Genomic DNA, 17841 nt, shown 5'->3' with positions numbered 1-17841 from the left:
ACACAACTCCACGCTTCCTGGAAGAATGCAGAACAGGAGATCGGAACTCTGGTGCCTCTCGTTTGGAGGGAGGAACCTCTGAGCGCGCGGCGGACCTCTTGATAGGAAGGGAGTTATCCTTCCTACGAGGAGGTTTCTTGGAGAGAACTCCAACTAATGAGGAGATCTGTTCCTGCATTTTTAGTAGGATCTGAGTAGTAGTCGCATCCCTGTCCTTGTCGGAAAGAGGGGAGGGCGATCTGGAAGGCGTCTGAGGCTACCTTACAGCAATGGGAGTCAAAAAGGCTCTCTTGGCTCTCTTGATTACCGAAGGTGCTTCTTCTGGAAAGCGCTCGGGACTTGAGTCAAGAGCAGTCGCTTTCCAGCTCCTCTTCAAGGGGCGAGAAAGATCCGTGTCTTTCCACCCCCTTCTAGGTGAAGGCGACTCTGAAGACGAGAAGCACTCACGAAGGATGCTTTTCCTATAGCGATCCCTGGCAGTCTGAGGCGTAACAGAACCTGCTGAAGGGACGCCTGACCGGTGGGGAACCTCTACAACCTCCATACGGCTTTCAACATTCCTTCTCCTCTGGGCCAGGGAGCTTGGAAGAGGTCTAGACCTGGGAGCGTTGTAGAGCCGATCAGACGCCCCCTCCACTACACTGGGGACACTCACATCACTGTCCACTGATACGTCACAACCACTCTTACCTTTTAATGCCGCCATTTTGACTTGCATTCTTTGAAGGGTAGCCTTCAGATCTACAATTTCCGATGCTGAATCTGTAGGATTTGCAATGGGTGAAGGAGCAGAAATAGAGGGAGAAGGAAGAATCAATGTATGAGCAGGAGAAGCTAGAAAGCTAGATACTAGTTCGCTAGACCTAGATCTAGTACGGCTTTTGGAAGCCTTCCTCAGCCTATCCTTTTCTAGCCTCTTCATATAAGAAGTAAAATCCTTCCATTCTTCTGCACTTAAACTCTCGCACTCTTTACAGGTGTTAGCAAAAGAACATTCATACTTTCTACAATGCCTGCATACAGTGTGAGGATCTACCGAAGTTTTCGGCATTCTCACCCTGCAGCCCTCATTCACACATATCACAACAACACTCGAGTCAGACATTCTTAGAAAAATCCAAAATCAAGTTCAAGAAACAGTCCACAATAGAGTATGCCAATACAACGATCCAAGTACGTCACCAAAAGTCGGTCAAGAAGATCAATTGCGATGAAAAAAGAATTCCAGCCAGGAGGTACCAACAACAATGTTGACAGTACCGGCGACAGAAAAAATCTGATTAGAAAACGGGAATGGTTCTTATTCCTGCCACCCAGCGGCAGGATGGTAGATCTGCTGACCTACCTGTAGCGTGTGCCGCGAAATTTGAATTTCTGTCGGGACGACGGAGTCTAAAGCTAAGTATATATCTGACAGGTATGTGGAATGTATAAAATCAGCAATGTCGGTCACAGAGGTATTGGATGAGGACAGCTTCTTCGACCTGCACCATCTACGGAAGACTTCCCACTTCGATTGATAAACCCGCAGGGTAGAGGACCTGCGGGCCCTGGCGATCGCGCTCGCAGCTTTTTGAGAAAAGCCTCTCACTCTGACAAGTCTTTCGATAGTCGAAAGGCAGTCAGGGAGAGAGCGGGGAGGTTTCTGTGAAACCTCTCGAAGTGGGGTTGTTTGAGCAGATCTGTCCTTTCGGGAAGAGATCTGGGGAAGTCCACCGTCCATTCCAGTACCTCTGTGAACCAATCTCAAGCGGGCCAAAAGGGAGCTATGAGTGTTAGTCGTGTTCCCTTCGAGGATCAAAACTTTCTTAGCACTTCCCTCAGAATTTTGAACGGAGGGAAAGCGTAAGCATCTATGCCCGACCAGTCCATGAGGAGGGCATCTATCGCTACGGCTCTGGGATCTTCCACTATAGAGCAGAAGTTGTCCATCCTTCTGGAGAGGAACGAGGCGAACAGGTCTATCTGAGGCTTCCCCCAGAGGGACCAGAGCTTTTGGCAGACTTTGGAGTGGAGGGTCCACTCTGTTGGAAGGACCTGGTTCTTCCTGCTCAGTCCGTCCGCTCTTATATTCTTGACTCCTTGTATGAATCTTGTCAGTAGAACAATGCTTCGTTCCTCTTCCCATATCAATAGAGCTCTCGCTATCTTGTATAGGGAGAACGAGTGAGTCCCCCCCTGTTTTCGGATGTAAGCCAGAGCTGTGGTATTGTCCGAGTTGACCTGGACTACCACGCCTCTGACCTCCGATTCGAAGTACTTCAAGGCTAGATGTATCGCCATAAGTTCCTTCGCATTGATGTGCCAGGACACCTGTTCTCCTGTCCATGTGCCTGACACTTCCTTCGTTCCCAGTGTTGCTCCCCATCCTGTCTCCGAGGCGTCGGAAAACAACACTAGGAGAGGGTTCCGAATAGAAAGGGACACTCCCTCGTTCTTTTCTAGAGGGGTTAACCACCACCTCAGGTGGGACTTGACCTCCTGTTGAATGGGAAAGGTATCTGAAAGTTCTCCTGTCTTTCGATTTCACATTCTTTGCAGGTAGAACTGTAGAGGTCTCAGGTTGAGCCTCCCTAGGGAAACGAACTGCTCCAGCGACGAAAGGGTACCCAGGAGACTGAGCCATTCCCTCTCGAGCTTCGTTCTTTCTCTAAGAAGGTTGAGACTTTTTTTAAGCCTCAAGCAATTCTGTCTTGCGACGGAAACACTCGAAAACCCCGAGAATCCATCTGAATCCCCAGATAGACAATGTTCTGGCTGGGGATCATCTGAGACTTCTTAAGGTTCACGAGCAGTTCCAGCGAGCGAACGAGATCCAAAGTCGTTTCCAGGTCCTCCAAACACTGATGTTTCGATTTGGCTCTTATTAGCCAATCGTCCAAGTAAAGAGATATGTTCACCCCCTTCAGATGAAGCCATCATGCTACGTTCCTCATCAGGCTCGTGAACACTTGAGGAGCCGTAGACAGGCCGAAGCACAAAGCCCTGAATTGAAAGATCCTGCCCTGCATCATGAACCGCAGATATTTCCTCGATGCAGGATGCAGGGGGACGTGAAAATATGCGTCCTGCAGGTCCAAGGAGACCATCCAATCTCCTGGACGCAGAGCCGCAAGAACAGAATTGGAAGTTTCCATAGAGAACTTCTGTTTCTCTACGAATCGGTTCAGTGCGCTCACATCCAGAACAGGCCTCCACCCCCCCGAGGCTTTCGGTACGAGGAACAGTCGATTGTAAAAGCCTTGGGAGTGTGGATCCTGCACTAATTCTATGGCCTCCTTTTCCAACATCTGGTCTACGAGATGAAGCAGGGTTTTTCTCTTGACAGGGTCCTTGTACTTCGCAGACAGTTCCCTTGGGGTAGACGTCAAGGGAGGCCTGTCTCGGAAGGGGATGAGATATCCTCTTTTCAAGATCGAGAGGGACCAGGTGTCTGCCCCTCTCGAGGCCCATGCTTCTGAGAACTTCAGAAGTCTGGCGCCTACTGGTGTTTGGAGGACTGGCATGTCATTTGGTTTTCTTGATTGGTCTGAAAGAAGACCTACCTCTCTTTTCCGTTCCTCTCTTCCTAGAGGAGGATTGGGAAGATGAACTCCCTCGAAAGGGCGGCTGTGGGTTCCGTGGCTCCTTCTTCACAGCAGGAACAGCTGGCCTCGCCTTTTTTGCTGACTGAACCAGCAGATCTTGCGTCGCCTTCTCAGTAAGTGAGTGAGAAATCTCTCACTAACTGCGAAGGGAAAAGCTGGTTTGAAAGAGGGGCGTACAGTAGAGACGACCTCTGAACAGGCGAGACAGCTTTTGTAAGAAAAGAGCTGAATAAAGCCCTCTTCTTGAGTATTCCTGCTCCGAATAGGGAGGTCACTTCCCCAGATCCGTCTTGGACCGCCTTGTCCATGCACGCTAGAACACTATGCAGGACTTCAGGGCTCAGGAAGTCAGTGTCCTGTGTCTTCTTGGCCAACGCCCCAAGGGACCAGTCTAGAAAGTTGAAAACTTCCAAGACACGGAATAATCCCTCGAGAAGATGGTCCATTTCTGACACTCCCCACGTCATTTTTGCAGAAGAGAGGGATTGTCTCCTCGACGCGTCCACAAGCGTTGAGAAATCTGCCTCAGCTGAAGCAGGGAGAGAGAGTCCCATTGCTTCATCTGTTTCGTGCCAAATACCTCTCCTCCCAGAAAGTCCGGAGGGAGGGCAGGTAAAGACAGTCTTCCCAGCTTCCTCCTTGGAGCTGAGCCAATTTCCAAAAGATTGCAGAGCTTTCTTCATGGAAATTGTTGGGCGCATCTTCAAGAAGGAGGACGATTTCGATGTCTTAGTGCTTGTGAACAGCGAACGAGAAGGAGGGGCGGCAGGACTCAGAGAATCTCCAAATTCTTGCAGCAAAAGAGCTGCTAAAGATTTGTAGCCCGAGAGACCCGGCCCCCTTTGGGCTTCTGTATCCGAAACATCTTCAAGCTCGTGTCCAATAGGAGAAGAGTGATCAGCCGAAGGAGAGCGCCTCTTATCGCAAGGTGAAGGGCTTCTAGCAGGATCAGATCCATCCTGACAAGGGCGACGGCCGCCTGTGCGACATCTTCTGTCCCTGCCAGGCAAAGGCTGCTCCTGCGAAAGAAACCCATCGTTATCAGAGCCCTTCTGACAAGGATGACGGCCGCCTGTGCGACATCTTGCATCCCTGCCAGGAGAAGGCTGCGCCTGCAAAAAGCTTCTAGCAGTATCAGATACATCCTGACAAGGACGACGGCCGCCTGTGCGACATCTTGTGCCCTTGTCAGGAGAATGCTGATCCTGGAAAAAGCTATAAAGAGGAGCCTCTCGGTTGACTTCTTTTCCCAAATTCACAGAAAGAGATGGCGCCGAAAGCTTGGCTGGCGCTGTCCGCGTCGGACAGTCTCGCCTGTCCGGGTTGTCCACATCTGGCGCTTGGTGCCTAGCTGGCGCTGTCCGTGTCGGACACTTTTGCCAGTCTGGGTTGTACACCTTGTCCAGGTTGTCCGTATCTGGTGCTTGGCGCCTGGCTGGCGCTGTCCGCCTCGGACACTCGCTCCTGTCCGAGCTGTCCGCATCTGGCGCCTGGATGGCGCTGTCCGCTTCGGACACTCGCTCCTGTCCAAGCTGTCCACATCTGGCGCCAGGCGCCTGGGTGGAGTTGTCCACTTTCGACGCTTGATTCTGTCCGCGTTGTCCACATCTGGCGCCCTGCGCCTGGGTACTTCTGTCCGCTTGTCCGCTGGCGCCTCTGTCCCAGGACGAGGAGTAGAGGAGAGGAGCCTGGAGTCAGGAACATCCGCCATACGAGATCTCTTGACAGGAAGAAAAGTGTCTTTCCTCCGAGGAGGGTCCTTTTTTAGTACTCCTACCAAAGAGGAGATTTCCTCCTGCATTTTAAGGAGGATCTCTGTAGCAGTCTCTTCCCTTTCCTTATTAGGAAGAGGGGAAGGAGCTCTGGAGGACGTAGGAGATTGTGTCCATGCTTTCTTGGCTCTTTTCCTCTCGCAGGGAGACTCTTCTGGAAAACTTTCCGGGTTCGAGTCCAGAGCAGGCGCTTTCCAACTCCTCTTGATAGGACGCGATAGGTCGTCGGAACTCCATCCACGTATGTGGGGAGACGAATCGGAAGAGGAGAAGCACTCTTTTAGGATGCCTTTCCTATGGCGATCCTTGACAGTCTGGGACGCTACAGATTTTGCCGAGGGGACGCCTGATCGGTGGGGATTCTCCGTAACCTCCGTAAGGCTGTCAACATTCCTTCTCCTCTGGGCCTGGGAGCTTGGAAGAGGTCTAGGCCTGGGAGCGAGACAGAGCCGATCAGACGCACCCTCCACTGCACTGGGGACACTTACATCACTTTCCACAGCACTTTGCTTAACTTCTAGAGCTTGCATTTTAAGCTCCATCCTTTTTAGGGCAGCTTTCAGATCTGCAATTTCTGTTGACGAATTTTCATTTTCTGAGAAGGGCAAAGGTGGTGATACTGTATGTGAGGAAGCAATTATTAAATGATTGTTAGGTGCTACACTAACTGGCTCGCTAGAGTGAGACCTACTCAAACTTCTAGAGGCAGCTTTTCTAACCCTATCTCTCTCTAACTTCCTTAAGTAGGAATCTAGAGTTTTCCATTCTTCCTCACTCATATTCACACATTCATTGCAAGTGTCAGATCTAGAGCATTCATTCCCCCTACACCTCTTGCATACAGTGTGAGGATCTACCGAAACTTTCGGTAGTCTCACCAAACAACCCTCATTCACACATCTTCTAACTGCATAGTTAGAGTCCGACATCTTGAAAATAATCAGAAGCCAAATCCAAAAAACAGTCCACAAAAGCGTATGCCAAACCAGAGATCCAATACGTCACCAAATAAATCAGTCCAGAAGATCAACGGCGATGAAAAAACGAAATCAAGTCAGGAGGAACCAGCAACAATGTTACTGGAACCGGCGATAGAGAAAATCTGATTAGAAAACGGGAATGGTTCCTATTCCTGCCACCCAGTGGCAGGGCGGTAGATCACCTGACCTACCTGTAGCGTGTGCCACGAAATTCGAATTTCTGTCGGTGACGACGGAGTCTATAGCTAAGTATGTATCTAACAGGGAAGTTGAATGTACAAAAACTATAAATACAATAACAAACGAGGAAATTCATAAGAAAATCTAGCACTCCTGCTACAAATTAATTATTATAATTTATTACCATGGGCTACTGGACGAGGGAGCAGTGGCTGGGGAGGGGGGACAGGAATCCATCCTTTATTGACACTCAAGCTATGAACAAATTAATTAACTGTGTGTCACGTTAGGTTACATAGATCATATTCCTAGGAGTATACTGTTCACTAAAGTTCTGCAATTCTATAGTTTACATACATAACAAAATGGTCATGAAATATTAAAAAGGTAAAGGCATTTTTGAAAAAAGCTGAAATAAAATACCTTTAACCCTTAAACCCCGAAGCGGTAAAAAAAAAAAAAGTCTCCCGTGTGCCGGAGACGTTTCAGAGTGAGCACGGAAGTGGACAAAATATTTTTTTCAAAAAATCACAGCGCGCTTAGTTTTGAAGATTAAGAGTTCATTTTTGGCTCCTTTTTTTGTCATTGCCTGAGGTTTAGTATGCAACCATCAGAAATGAAAAAAATTATCATTATCATATATAAATAATGCGATATATGATAGCGCAAAAACAAAATTTCATTATTATAATTGTAATTCAAAATCGGCGCTGTGCGCAAACGGTTTAAAGTAACAAGTTATCTCTTTTTTTCGTTGTAATGTACACTAAATTGCGATCATTTTGGTATATAACACATTGTAAAACGATAAAAGCAACACAGAGAAAATATTATCACAAAATAATGCATGAATTCCTAACACGCGGACGTAAACAAATATTTTTTTCAAAAATTCACCATAAATCTAAATATTGTCCTAGAGACTTCCAATTTCTTTCAAAATGAAGACAAATGATTTAATATTACTATACTGTAAGAATATTAGCTTACAAATGCAGTTTTCGACCATATCTGACGAGTTAAAGTTGACCGAATGTCTAATTTTTTTTATATATATTTTTTTATATGCAATTATTTCGGAAATAAGAAAAGCTACAACTTTCAAATATTTTTTGTTTTATTTTACATGAATTTGCACATTTTCATATATAAAACTCTATGAAATGCCTAATATGAAACGGAGCAAATATTCCGAGAATAGGACGTACGTATTTCGGAGATTTGTGGTGGAGAATCCGTGCGCGGAGGGAAGGAAAGTTTTTTTTTTAAATTCACCATAAATTTAAATATTGTGCTAGAGACTTCGAATTTGTTTCACGATGAAGATAAATGACTGAATATTACTAGAATGTAAGAGTTTTATCTTACAATTGCGTTTTTCGACCATTTCGGTAGAGTCAAATTTGACCGAACGTGGTTTTTTCTATTTATCGTGATTTATATGCAAATATTTCAAAAATGAGAAAAGCTACAACCTTCAACTATTTTTTTTGTATTATACATTAAATTGGGCACATTTTCATATATAAAACTTTATGTAACGGCTAATTCAAAATGGTGCAAACATTACCACAATCGCACGTATGATTTTTTCGGAAGAGTTACCGCGCGGACGTAAAGAAAATTTTATTTTTTTCATAAATTCACCATAAATCGAAATATTGTGCTAGAGACTTCCAATTTGTTGCAAAATGAAGGTAAATGCTTGAATATTACTAGAATATAAGCGTTTTAGCTTACAATTGCGTTTTTCGACCATTTCGGTAGAGTCAAAGTTGACCGAAGGTTGAAAATTTGTGACATGTTATTGTTAGTATACAATAAGGTTTTGTACATACTTACCTGGCAGATATATACTTAGCTATACGTCTCTGACGTCACGACAGAATTCAAAACTCGCGGCACACGCGACAGGTAGGTCAGGTGATCTACCTTACCCGCCGCTGGGTGGCGGCTGTAAGAACCAATCTCCCTTTCCAGCCAGAATTTTTCCTTTCCACCGTCTCCTGAGGGGAGGCTGGGCGGGCCATCAATCGTATATATCTGCCAGGTAAGTATGTACAAAACCTTATTGTATACTAACAATAACATTTTTGTACATGAACTTTCCTGTCAGATATATACTTAGCTGATTGACACCCTTGGTGGAGGGAAAGAGACAGCAATATAAATATGGAAAAAAGGGGAAAACAACACTAGTTGTAGGATGTAAAAACAACCTTGGTTCTTACCTGTTTAGGCAGAAGACTTCGTAGTTACTGTCTATGAGTCTGCGTTGCCTTAAGAGCTTCAGCGAGGGCGTGACCTACAGCTGACAGACTCTTTGGGTCTATCAAGGGATTTGGTTATCCGCTTACTTGATAGAATCCGAGCAGGATCTGTCAACGGGGATTCGCCCACTTATATGACAGAACCTAACCACTATCATTGCAAGGAGCTCAAACATAAACCGATCACCTAACCAATCTAATCATTGTTAGACTACGAAATGAAAAACATGCCTACCCGCATGTTTTTTCAAACAACCAAAAACTTACAACCTAACAAGGGGAAAAATATACTACAAAGGATATGTCTCAGCTCCCTGCCCCAGCACCGAATCCGCCGATACGTACGGGCCTAACCCGAAGCACTTTACATACGTAATTTTGACGTCTCTCAGATAGTGGGGTTTGCAAAGACTGAGTTGCAACGCCAGAATGTTGCCTTCATAATATTACTCAGGGATATGTTTTTGTTAAAAGTCAATGACGTGGCAATAGCTCTTACCTCATGAGCTTTGACCTTAAGAACTTTGAATTGACTTTCATCACATATCGCATGCGCTTCTTTCACCAGGCTTCTGATAAAGAAAGAAAGCGCATTCTTCGAAAGAGTCCTCCTTGGATCTCTTACAGAGCACCAAAGGTTGACATCATTGCCCTTAAGTTTTTTCTTTCTCTGTAGATAGAATTTTAAACTTCGTACTGGGCAAAGCGACCTCTCTGCTTCCTCGCCTACTAATGCAGACAAGCCTTGTACTGCAAAGCTCCTAGGCCAAGGATTTGAGGGGTTCTCGTTCTTGGCCAAGAACGAAGGAAGGAACGAACAGATAGCTGCATCTCCTCTGAATCCCACATTTCCTTCTAGTGCATGGAGTTCACTAACCCTCTTTGCGGAAGCCAATGCCATGAGAAAAATTGTCTTCTTCGTGAGGTCTCTAAACGAGGCAGACTGAGGCGGTTCGAACTTATTGGACCTCAGGTAACGTAGCACTACATCCAGATTCCAACTCGGAATCCCTGGAGAAACCTTCTTGGATGTTTCAAACGATCTTATTAGATCATGAAGGTCCTTATCTTCTGAAATGTTTAAGTTTCTGTGCCTAAACACTGCAGATAGCATGCTACGATAGCCTTTAATGGTTGATACCGCCAATCCACTTTCTTCCCTAAGGAAAAAGTAAGAAGTCTGCTATTTGGGTCACAGAGGTACTGGAAGAGGAAAAGTGATGGTTCCTACACCATCGCCGAAAGACGTCCCACTTCGATTGGTAGACTCTAAGGGTAGAAGGCCTTCTTGCTGCTGCGATAGTCGTTGCAACTCTTGCAGAAAAGCCTCTCGTTCTGACCAAACTTTTGACAGTCTGAAGCCAGTCAGATCTAGAGCGGGGAGGTTTTTGTGATACCTCTCGAAGTGGGGTTGTCTGAGCAGATCGATCCTCTGTGGTAATGTTCTCGGAAGATCTACTAACCATTCCAGTACCTCTGTGAACCATACTTGTGTGGGCCAGAACGGGGCTACCAGCGTCATCCTTGCTGCCTCCGATTCTGCAAATTTCTTTAGAGTCTCTCCCAGTATCTTGAATGGAGGAAAAGCATACATGTCTAGACCCTTCCAATCTAGTAGAAACGCGTCTATCGACACTGCCCTCGGGTCCGATATCGGAGAGCAGTAGTTGGCTATCCTCGCATTCTTGGCTGTGGCGAAGAGGTCTATATGAGGCTTGCCCCAAAGCTTCCACAGGTCCTGGCAAACATCCTCGTGAAGAGTCCACTCTGCAGGCAGGACTTGATCTTTCCTGCTTAGGAGGTCTGCTCTGACGTTCTTTTCTCCCTGTACGAACCTGGTAAGGAGACAAATCTTCCTTTGCTCTGCCCAAAGCAGAAGTTCTTTTGCTGTCTCGTACAGGGAGAAAGAGTGAGTCCCCCCTGCTTCCTGATGTAAGCCAGGGCCGTGGTGTTGTCCGAGTTGATCTGTACTGCTGAAGCTAGGACGTGGGGCTCGAAAGCTTTCAAAGCTAGCCAAACCGCCATCAGCTCCTTCTTGTTGATGTGCCAGGTCACCTGTTCCTTCTTCCAGGTGCCTGACACTTCTCATTTGAGCCGATGCGGTTGCTCACCCCAACCTAGTTTCCGAGGCGTCGGAATACAACACTTGGTTGGGGTTCGGAATGTGAAGGGACATCCCTTTCTGCAAACCTGAGAGGGTTGGCCCACCAAGAGAGGTCCTTCTTGATTTCCCTTGAGATCTCGAAGGAGAACTCTAGGTTTTGCGAACGAACGACACCTCCAGTTTCGATGTAGAAAGAACTGGAGAGGTCTGAGGTGCAACCTTCCTAGAGAAAGGAATTGCTCCAACGAGGAGAGTGTCCCCAACAAAAACTCATCCACTCCCTCGCTGTGCATACTTCTTTCTCTAGGAAGGCTTTGACTTTCTCTGACCCTCGGGCTATCCTTTCTGGAGACGGAAAAGCCCGAAAATCCAGAGAAGCCATCCGAATCCCCAGATAGATACGATCTTGACTGGGGATCAACTGAGACTTTTGAAAGTTCACCAAAGTCCCAGAGAACTTGCCATGAAAAGGGTCTTTTGTAGGTCCTCCAAACATCTTTTCTGCGACTTGGCTCAGATTAGCCAGTCGTCCAAGTAAAGGGACACTCTGACTCCCTCCAAATGTAGCCATCTTGCTACATTTTTCATTAGGCCTGTGAAGACCTGAGGGGCTGTTGAAAGGCCGAAGCACAAAGCCCTGAACTGGAATATCCTTCCTCCCATCATGAACCTGAGGTATTTCCTTGAAGAAGGATGGATAGGCACATGGAAGTAAGCGTCCTGAAGATCTAGGGACACCCATACCAGTCCCCTGGCCGAAGGGCCGCCAACACTGAGGATGTCGTCTCCATGGCGAACTTCCTCTTTTCTACAAAGAAATTCAGGGCGCTTACATCCAGAACCGGTCTCCATCCTCCTGAGGCTTTTGGAACTAGAAAAAGGCGGTTGTAAAAGCCCGCTGAGCAAGGGTCGCTCACTAGCTCTATAGCCTCTTTCTCGAACATTTGTTCCACTGCTTGTGTTTAAAGCAAGGCTCATGATGGGATCCCTGTACCTGGCCACCAACTCCCTCGGAGTCGTTGTTAACGGTGGTCTTTCCGTAAAGGGAATCAGATATCCTTTCCGGATAATCGAGAGGGACCAGTTGTCCGCTCCTCTCTTTGCCCAGGCTTCCGAGAATCTTAGAAGTCTGGCACCTACTGGTGTTTGGAGGACTACTTCCCTACTTCTTAGCTCTGGCAGAGCGTAAGAAGGATCTACCTCTCTTGAAAGGTCTATTACCTCTCGAGGTAGAGGCTCTAGAAGAGGGCCCCCTCGAAAGGGCTCCTGTCTAGCTGGAGTCTCCTTCTTCGTCTTCGTCTGGAAGGAGGTCCTAGGCTTCCGTGCCGACTGCGCGAGCATGTCCTGAGTCGCCTTCGCAGAGATAGATCCTGAGATGTCCTGTATTATCTTCTTCGGAAATAGCAGAGGCGAGAGCTGCGAATACAGAAGAGAGGCTCTTTGGGCATGCGAAACAGACTTAGTCAGAAAAGAGCAGAAGACTGATCTCTTCTTAAGGATCCCTGCTCCAAACAGGGAGGCTATTTCGCTCGATCCATCTCTAACTGCTTTATCAATGCACATTAGAACACTGTTGAGATCTTCTGGCGAAATAGCATCCGGGTTCTGAGTCTTTCTTAGCCAAGACCCCCAAAGACCAGTCAAGGAAGTTGAAGACTTCCAAGACTCTAAACATTCCCTTCAGCAGGTGGTCAAGCTCGTTCATAGCCCAGGTAGTCTTAGCAGACAAAAGAGCCGAGCGTCGTGCTGCATCTACCAGAGAAGAGAAGTCCGCATCCGCCGATGAAGGAAGACCCAGGCCTAGGGGTTCTCCAGACTCGTACCAAAACCCCAGTCTGCCCGTAAGCTTGGAAGGAGGGAAAAAAAACACAGTCTTCCCTTTCTCTTCCTTAGAAAGCAGCCAATCACCAAACCTCTCAAAGCCTTCTTCATTGAGATGGTTGGCTTCATCCTCACACAAGAGGAAACTTTCGTCTTCTTCGAAGTCGAGAATAAAGAGAGAGGAGACGGAGGAGCGACGGGAGTAAGGGAGTCTCCAAACTCTTGAAGAAGGAGATCTGTAAGGATCTTATAGGACGAAACTGACGAGTCCTTCACCAAATCCTCTTCTGAAGGTTCAACTTCATCCACTGAAGAACCCTCCGCTTCTTTACGAGGGCCGTTAGCCTTCTCTAAAGAAGTGCGCCTGTCCAGAGAGTGTCTAGTAGCAGACTGGCGCCTATCAGGGGAAGCCAAAGTTTCTGGAGAGCTCCTCTCGAATGAGTCCTTCCTACTCTGATGAGTGTGTGCTCTTTGATCCTTAATCCTACTCCTAGAATTCCGGGCTTCCAAAGGGGAGCGCCTGCTAGGAGAGGAGAGCCTACTATGCTCAAGGCGCTTCTCAGGATCCATGCGCCTGTTCAAAGGAGAGCGGCTGCCAGGCGAGCTGCGCCTACCATGAGGCGAACGCCTACTAGGCTCTTGGCGCCTACTTACAGGAGAGCGAAGCCCTGGAGAAGGTCGCCTACTAGGTGACCGGCGTCTACCATGCTCCACAAACTTCGATCCAGACTTGTGTGTCTCTTCAAAAGGTAGTCTCCCAGAAGAGACATATCTTTCAGGCTCTACACGCCTGTCCTGAACAGAGCGGCTAAAAGGAGAGCCGCGCCTTTCAGGAGAAAAACGCCTATCCTCCGCACCACGCTTGGGAGCGGGAGAGCGTCTACTTGGGGGAGTAGCGCCTACTAGGCTCAAGGCGCCTAACAAAAGGCGAGATCCTGTCTCTTGACGAATCCATCAAAGAGTAGGCTCTCTTATCGGAGAATGAAGGATCTTCGGAAATGAGCGAGAAGACGAGGCTGTACGCCGTCTTAGACGAACGCCTACTAGGCGCTAGATCCCTTCCTACTGGAGAGATGTAGTCACCAGGAGAAAGCTTCTTGGGCGATTGACGCCTGTAAGACGACAAGCGTCTGCCGAGGGAAAGAGCGCCCCCTCCTTCCATCCGCTGATACAGGAGAGAGAACCGACTCTGACTGAGACGGTAACACAGGAGAAGGAATCCTAGACTTCTTGACAGGGAGAGAGACGTCTTTCCGACGCGTTCCTCCTGCCAAGGAGCCCGCCAGCGCCGAAATCTGCGCTTGCAGTCCAGCAAGAATTCGAGCTGGAGATCTTGCAAAATCCTCCACCGGAGAAGAGGCTCGAAGCCTACTATGAGGCGAGAACTCCTGCTCCATCCTGGGTTTCTTGATCTCTACTTCCGGCTCTTCTGGAAAAACTTCCGGGCTGGAAGGAAAGGCGCCAGGAGCCTTCCAGGCTCTCTTCAGCGGTCGCGAAGAATCCGAGGCGCTCCATCCTCTTCTAGGCGAAGGTGAGGAAGAAGAAGAGAAGCATTGTCGCAATACCTCCTTCTTCGCGCGAACAAGGGCAGCCTGGGTACGAACATCAGGATCTACCTAGGGGACGCCTGATCGGTGGAGTTCTCCCTAACCTTCTGCGGCTGTTGACTTTCCTCCTCCACTGGGACTGGGAGTCTGGAAGAGGTCTAGGCCTGGAAGCATTAAGGAGCCGATCAGACGCACCCTCCACTGCACTGGGGTTCACTGCACAATTCACCTTCACTACTCTTACCTTGCAAACGAACGAATCTTCTTTTCCATGCTAAGGATCGTGGCTCTCATGGTTGCCACTTCCGTAGTCGTATCCTTAGGTTCGATGCAGGGCGCAGGAGCTGAAACTGGAGAAGGTTCTAATGCTACAACAGGATTTTCTTCTACCTCGCTAATATGAGACTTACTAGAACTCCTAGACGAAGCCTTTCTCACCCTGTCTTTCTCTAACTTCCTCAAGTAGGAAGAAAGAGCCTTCCATTCACCCTCATCCAACTTCTCACACTCATTACACGGGTTAACAAAAGAACATTCTTTCCCTCTACATTTAAAGCAAACTGTGTGAGGATCTACCGTAGCTTTCGGTAGTCTCACCTTGCATTCATCCATAGAGCACACCCTAAACATAGAAGATTTCTTAACCTCTAACTCAGACATCTCGAAATCAAAGAAAAATCCAAATCAATATCCAAAAACAATCCACAAATGCGTATGCCAAGCCAACAAGATCAGGTACTTCACCGAAAGTCAGTCCAAATAAATCCACGGCAACGAGAATCGAATAAAGCTGTCAGGAGGTAACAACCACAGCTGTAGTCGTCACCGGCGACAGAAAAATTCTGGCTGGAAAGGGAGATTGGTTCTTACAGCCGCCACCCAGCGGCGGGTAAGGTAGATCACCTGACCTACCTGTCGCGTGTGCCGCGAGTTTTGAATTCTGTCGTGACGTCAGAGACGTATAGCTAAGTATATATCTGACAGGAAAGTTCATGTACAAAATTATCATTTTTTATATGAAAATATTTCAAAATTGATAAAAGCTACAACCATGGGTTGTTTTTAGTTGTATTGTGCATGAAATTGCGCACATTTTCATATATAAAACTTTATGTAACGGCTAATTTAAAATGGTGCAAACATTACCAAAATCGAATGTATGATTTTTTTCGGAAGAGTTACCGCGCGGACGTAAGGAAAAGGTTTTTTCATAAATTCACCATAAATCGAAATATTGTGCTAGAGACTTCCAATTAGTTGCAAAATTAAGGTAAATGATTGAATATTACTAAAATATAAGAGTTTTAGCTTACAATTGCGTTTTTCGACCATTTCGGTAGAGTCAAAGTTGACCGAAGGTTGAAATTTTGGCACTTATCGTTATTTATATGAAAATATCTCAAAACTGATAAAAGCTACAATCATGAGTATTTTTTTTGTTGTATTCTACATAAAAATGCGCACATTTTCATATATAATACTCCATGTAACGGCTAATTTAAAATGGTAAAAAAATTATGTCAAAGTGACGAAATAATTTCCGAGATGTGTCACAGATACTTTTTAGTGCGGCAAGAAAGAAATTCGCGCTTGCGCGCCTGCGTAACGATTGTAAACAAAACAACACCTTGACCCGTGAACTCCCAGCATCCCCCAAGGCGCGTGATTCAAGAGTTTTCGGCTGGTAGGCCTAAAAGTATTTTTCCGCGAATTTTTAAAAAAACTTTTGTATGTCGACGTAAAATACGTCCAGTCGGCACCCGAGAGACAAAAAATGTCGACGTAAATACGTCCAGTTGGCGTTTAAGGGTTAAAGAACTCCAAATGCTATTGTAATGGTTAGTCATTATTAAGCCATATACTGAATCAGGAATTACTACTCTAGTCACCCCGAAATTTAGCACCTTCATCAAAATAATATGATTGTTACTGTCCCTCAACCAATTATGGAATATCATATTTTTTCCTTCATGTTGAAATTTAGCAAATACAACTGAATTTATGAACATCACAATCTGATGAGCAAGTGATGATTTAATAAAAAAATTTATTGCACTGTTATCAGACTAATATTTACAAACATACAAAAAAAAAATGGACCAAAAAAGGACTTTATTTTTCTAACAATGAGGGTTCGAAATAGTATCCTTTAGTATTTTCTTCTCAAACCCCAAGTTCTTTCAGTGAACATATATTTCACCATTACACATCCATATGATATCAAGTACTACTACAAGTTACAGAACTAATTCAGCAAGGGAAAAACCAAGCTTAAAGCAGCGACTGGAAAGTAGGTAATATAATATTAATGGGGTAAGAGATATTTGATGGCCAAAATGTGCAACAACAAATAAAGGAAGAGAGAGAGTTAAGAATACATGTTACAGTAGAAGGCTGAACTTAAGAGATAAAACAATGCTGCTGACAGGGCAATAGGAAAATATAAATAGGCTATATAAAATGGAAGTAACACCCATTTAGTACTAAGCTGAGAAAATTTTGTGTGTATAATACCTGTGCTACTCTACTTACTGACAAAGAAAATGGATTTAAAAAATGTGTGACTAGAGAATGTCAAAATTCATGGCCACTGCAGGAGAAATCATAATGCAAAGCTGAAGAAGAGATGAGGTGTTCAGTGGCTTATGAATTAATGTTAAAGTTATGAGCATATGATGAAAAGAAACAAGTAACCGTTAATCAAAACACTGGTAAACAGATCAATAGGAGGGCCCAGAAAATCATGGAAAAAAGGGTAGAAATGAATAATAATGTTGAACGATGATGATGGCAGTATACTTTAGTAACACAAGGTATAACTATATAGACCATTTCCTTACTTCTGTATTACAAATGCTAGGTCTGCTCCAAAACCAAATACTAATAGTAATTGTAAGAACAATTTCACTTGGTAGTACTATTCACATGTAACTGTTTTAGCAGTTTCACCAGATGTAGTTATTGTGGAATGCACTTATATTATAAGGATTTTGACATGTCCTCCAAGACAATGTGATCACAGCACCATGATATCTCCAACATACAGATTCTAATACATTTATATTACTGACCTGCTGTAGCCCCAGACAAAGCTGCCATGGATGTTCTACAGTACTCAATGACTGCCATATTGTTCCGAACAGCAGCATCACTGTAAGCCACTATCTCTCCTGTTCCTCTATCTATGCGTGTACGCACTCGACCAGACATCTTGGTTTACTTGATAAAAATGCTGAAAGCAAAAATTTTGAATTAAATTCAAGGTAAGGGATTCATACAAAGTTCACAAATGTAAATTCTGAATAATCAATTACAATAGCATTGGCAGGCTCTGGCCACACGTGACAAGTGTAACCAATAAGAGTGAGAACCTGAAACAGCAGATACAGATATTCTTTAAAAGGGGAATCAATTGGACACAATGACGAGACAACATCTTAACATAATCATAAATCTTCCAATATTCACAGATCACATGGGAAGCAAAGAACTAAATTATTCAACTGATGAACTTGCTTGCCTGGCTAAAGCTAAAATTATAATTTGCTCTGGGTGTTAGAACAGCAAAAAATTGTCTAAG

The 17841-nt window shown here is 45.6% G+C and overlaps 1 long non-coding RNA gene across 1 annotated transcript in view; it reads right to left on the bottom strand.

Moving 5' to 3' along the window:
* Positions 1-17470, bottom strand: part of LOC135200300 (uncharacterized) — an 86051-nt gene extending 68581 nt beyond the window's left edge. Inside the window, exon 1 of the long non-coding RNA XR_010311254.1 lies at positions 17333-17470. This is a non-coding gene — a long non-coding RNA (uncharacterized LOC135200300). The remainder of the gene's footprint in view (positions 1-17332) is intronic.
* Positions 17471-17841: the final 371 nt, after the last annotated feature.

Source organism: Macrobrachium nipponense, chromosome 26, assembly GCF_015104395.2.
Source record: "Macrobrachium nipponense isolate FS-2020 chromosome 26, ASM1510439v2, whole genome shotgun sequence".
Taxonomy (NCBI): domain Eukaryota; kingdom Metazoa; phylum Arthropoda; class Malacostraca; order Decapoda; family Palaemonidae; genus Macrobrachium; species Macrobrachium nipponense.
This window is presented reverse-complemented; position numbering and strand designations above follow the sequence as displayed.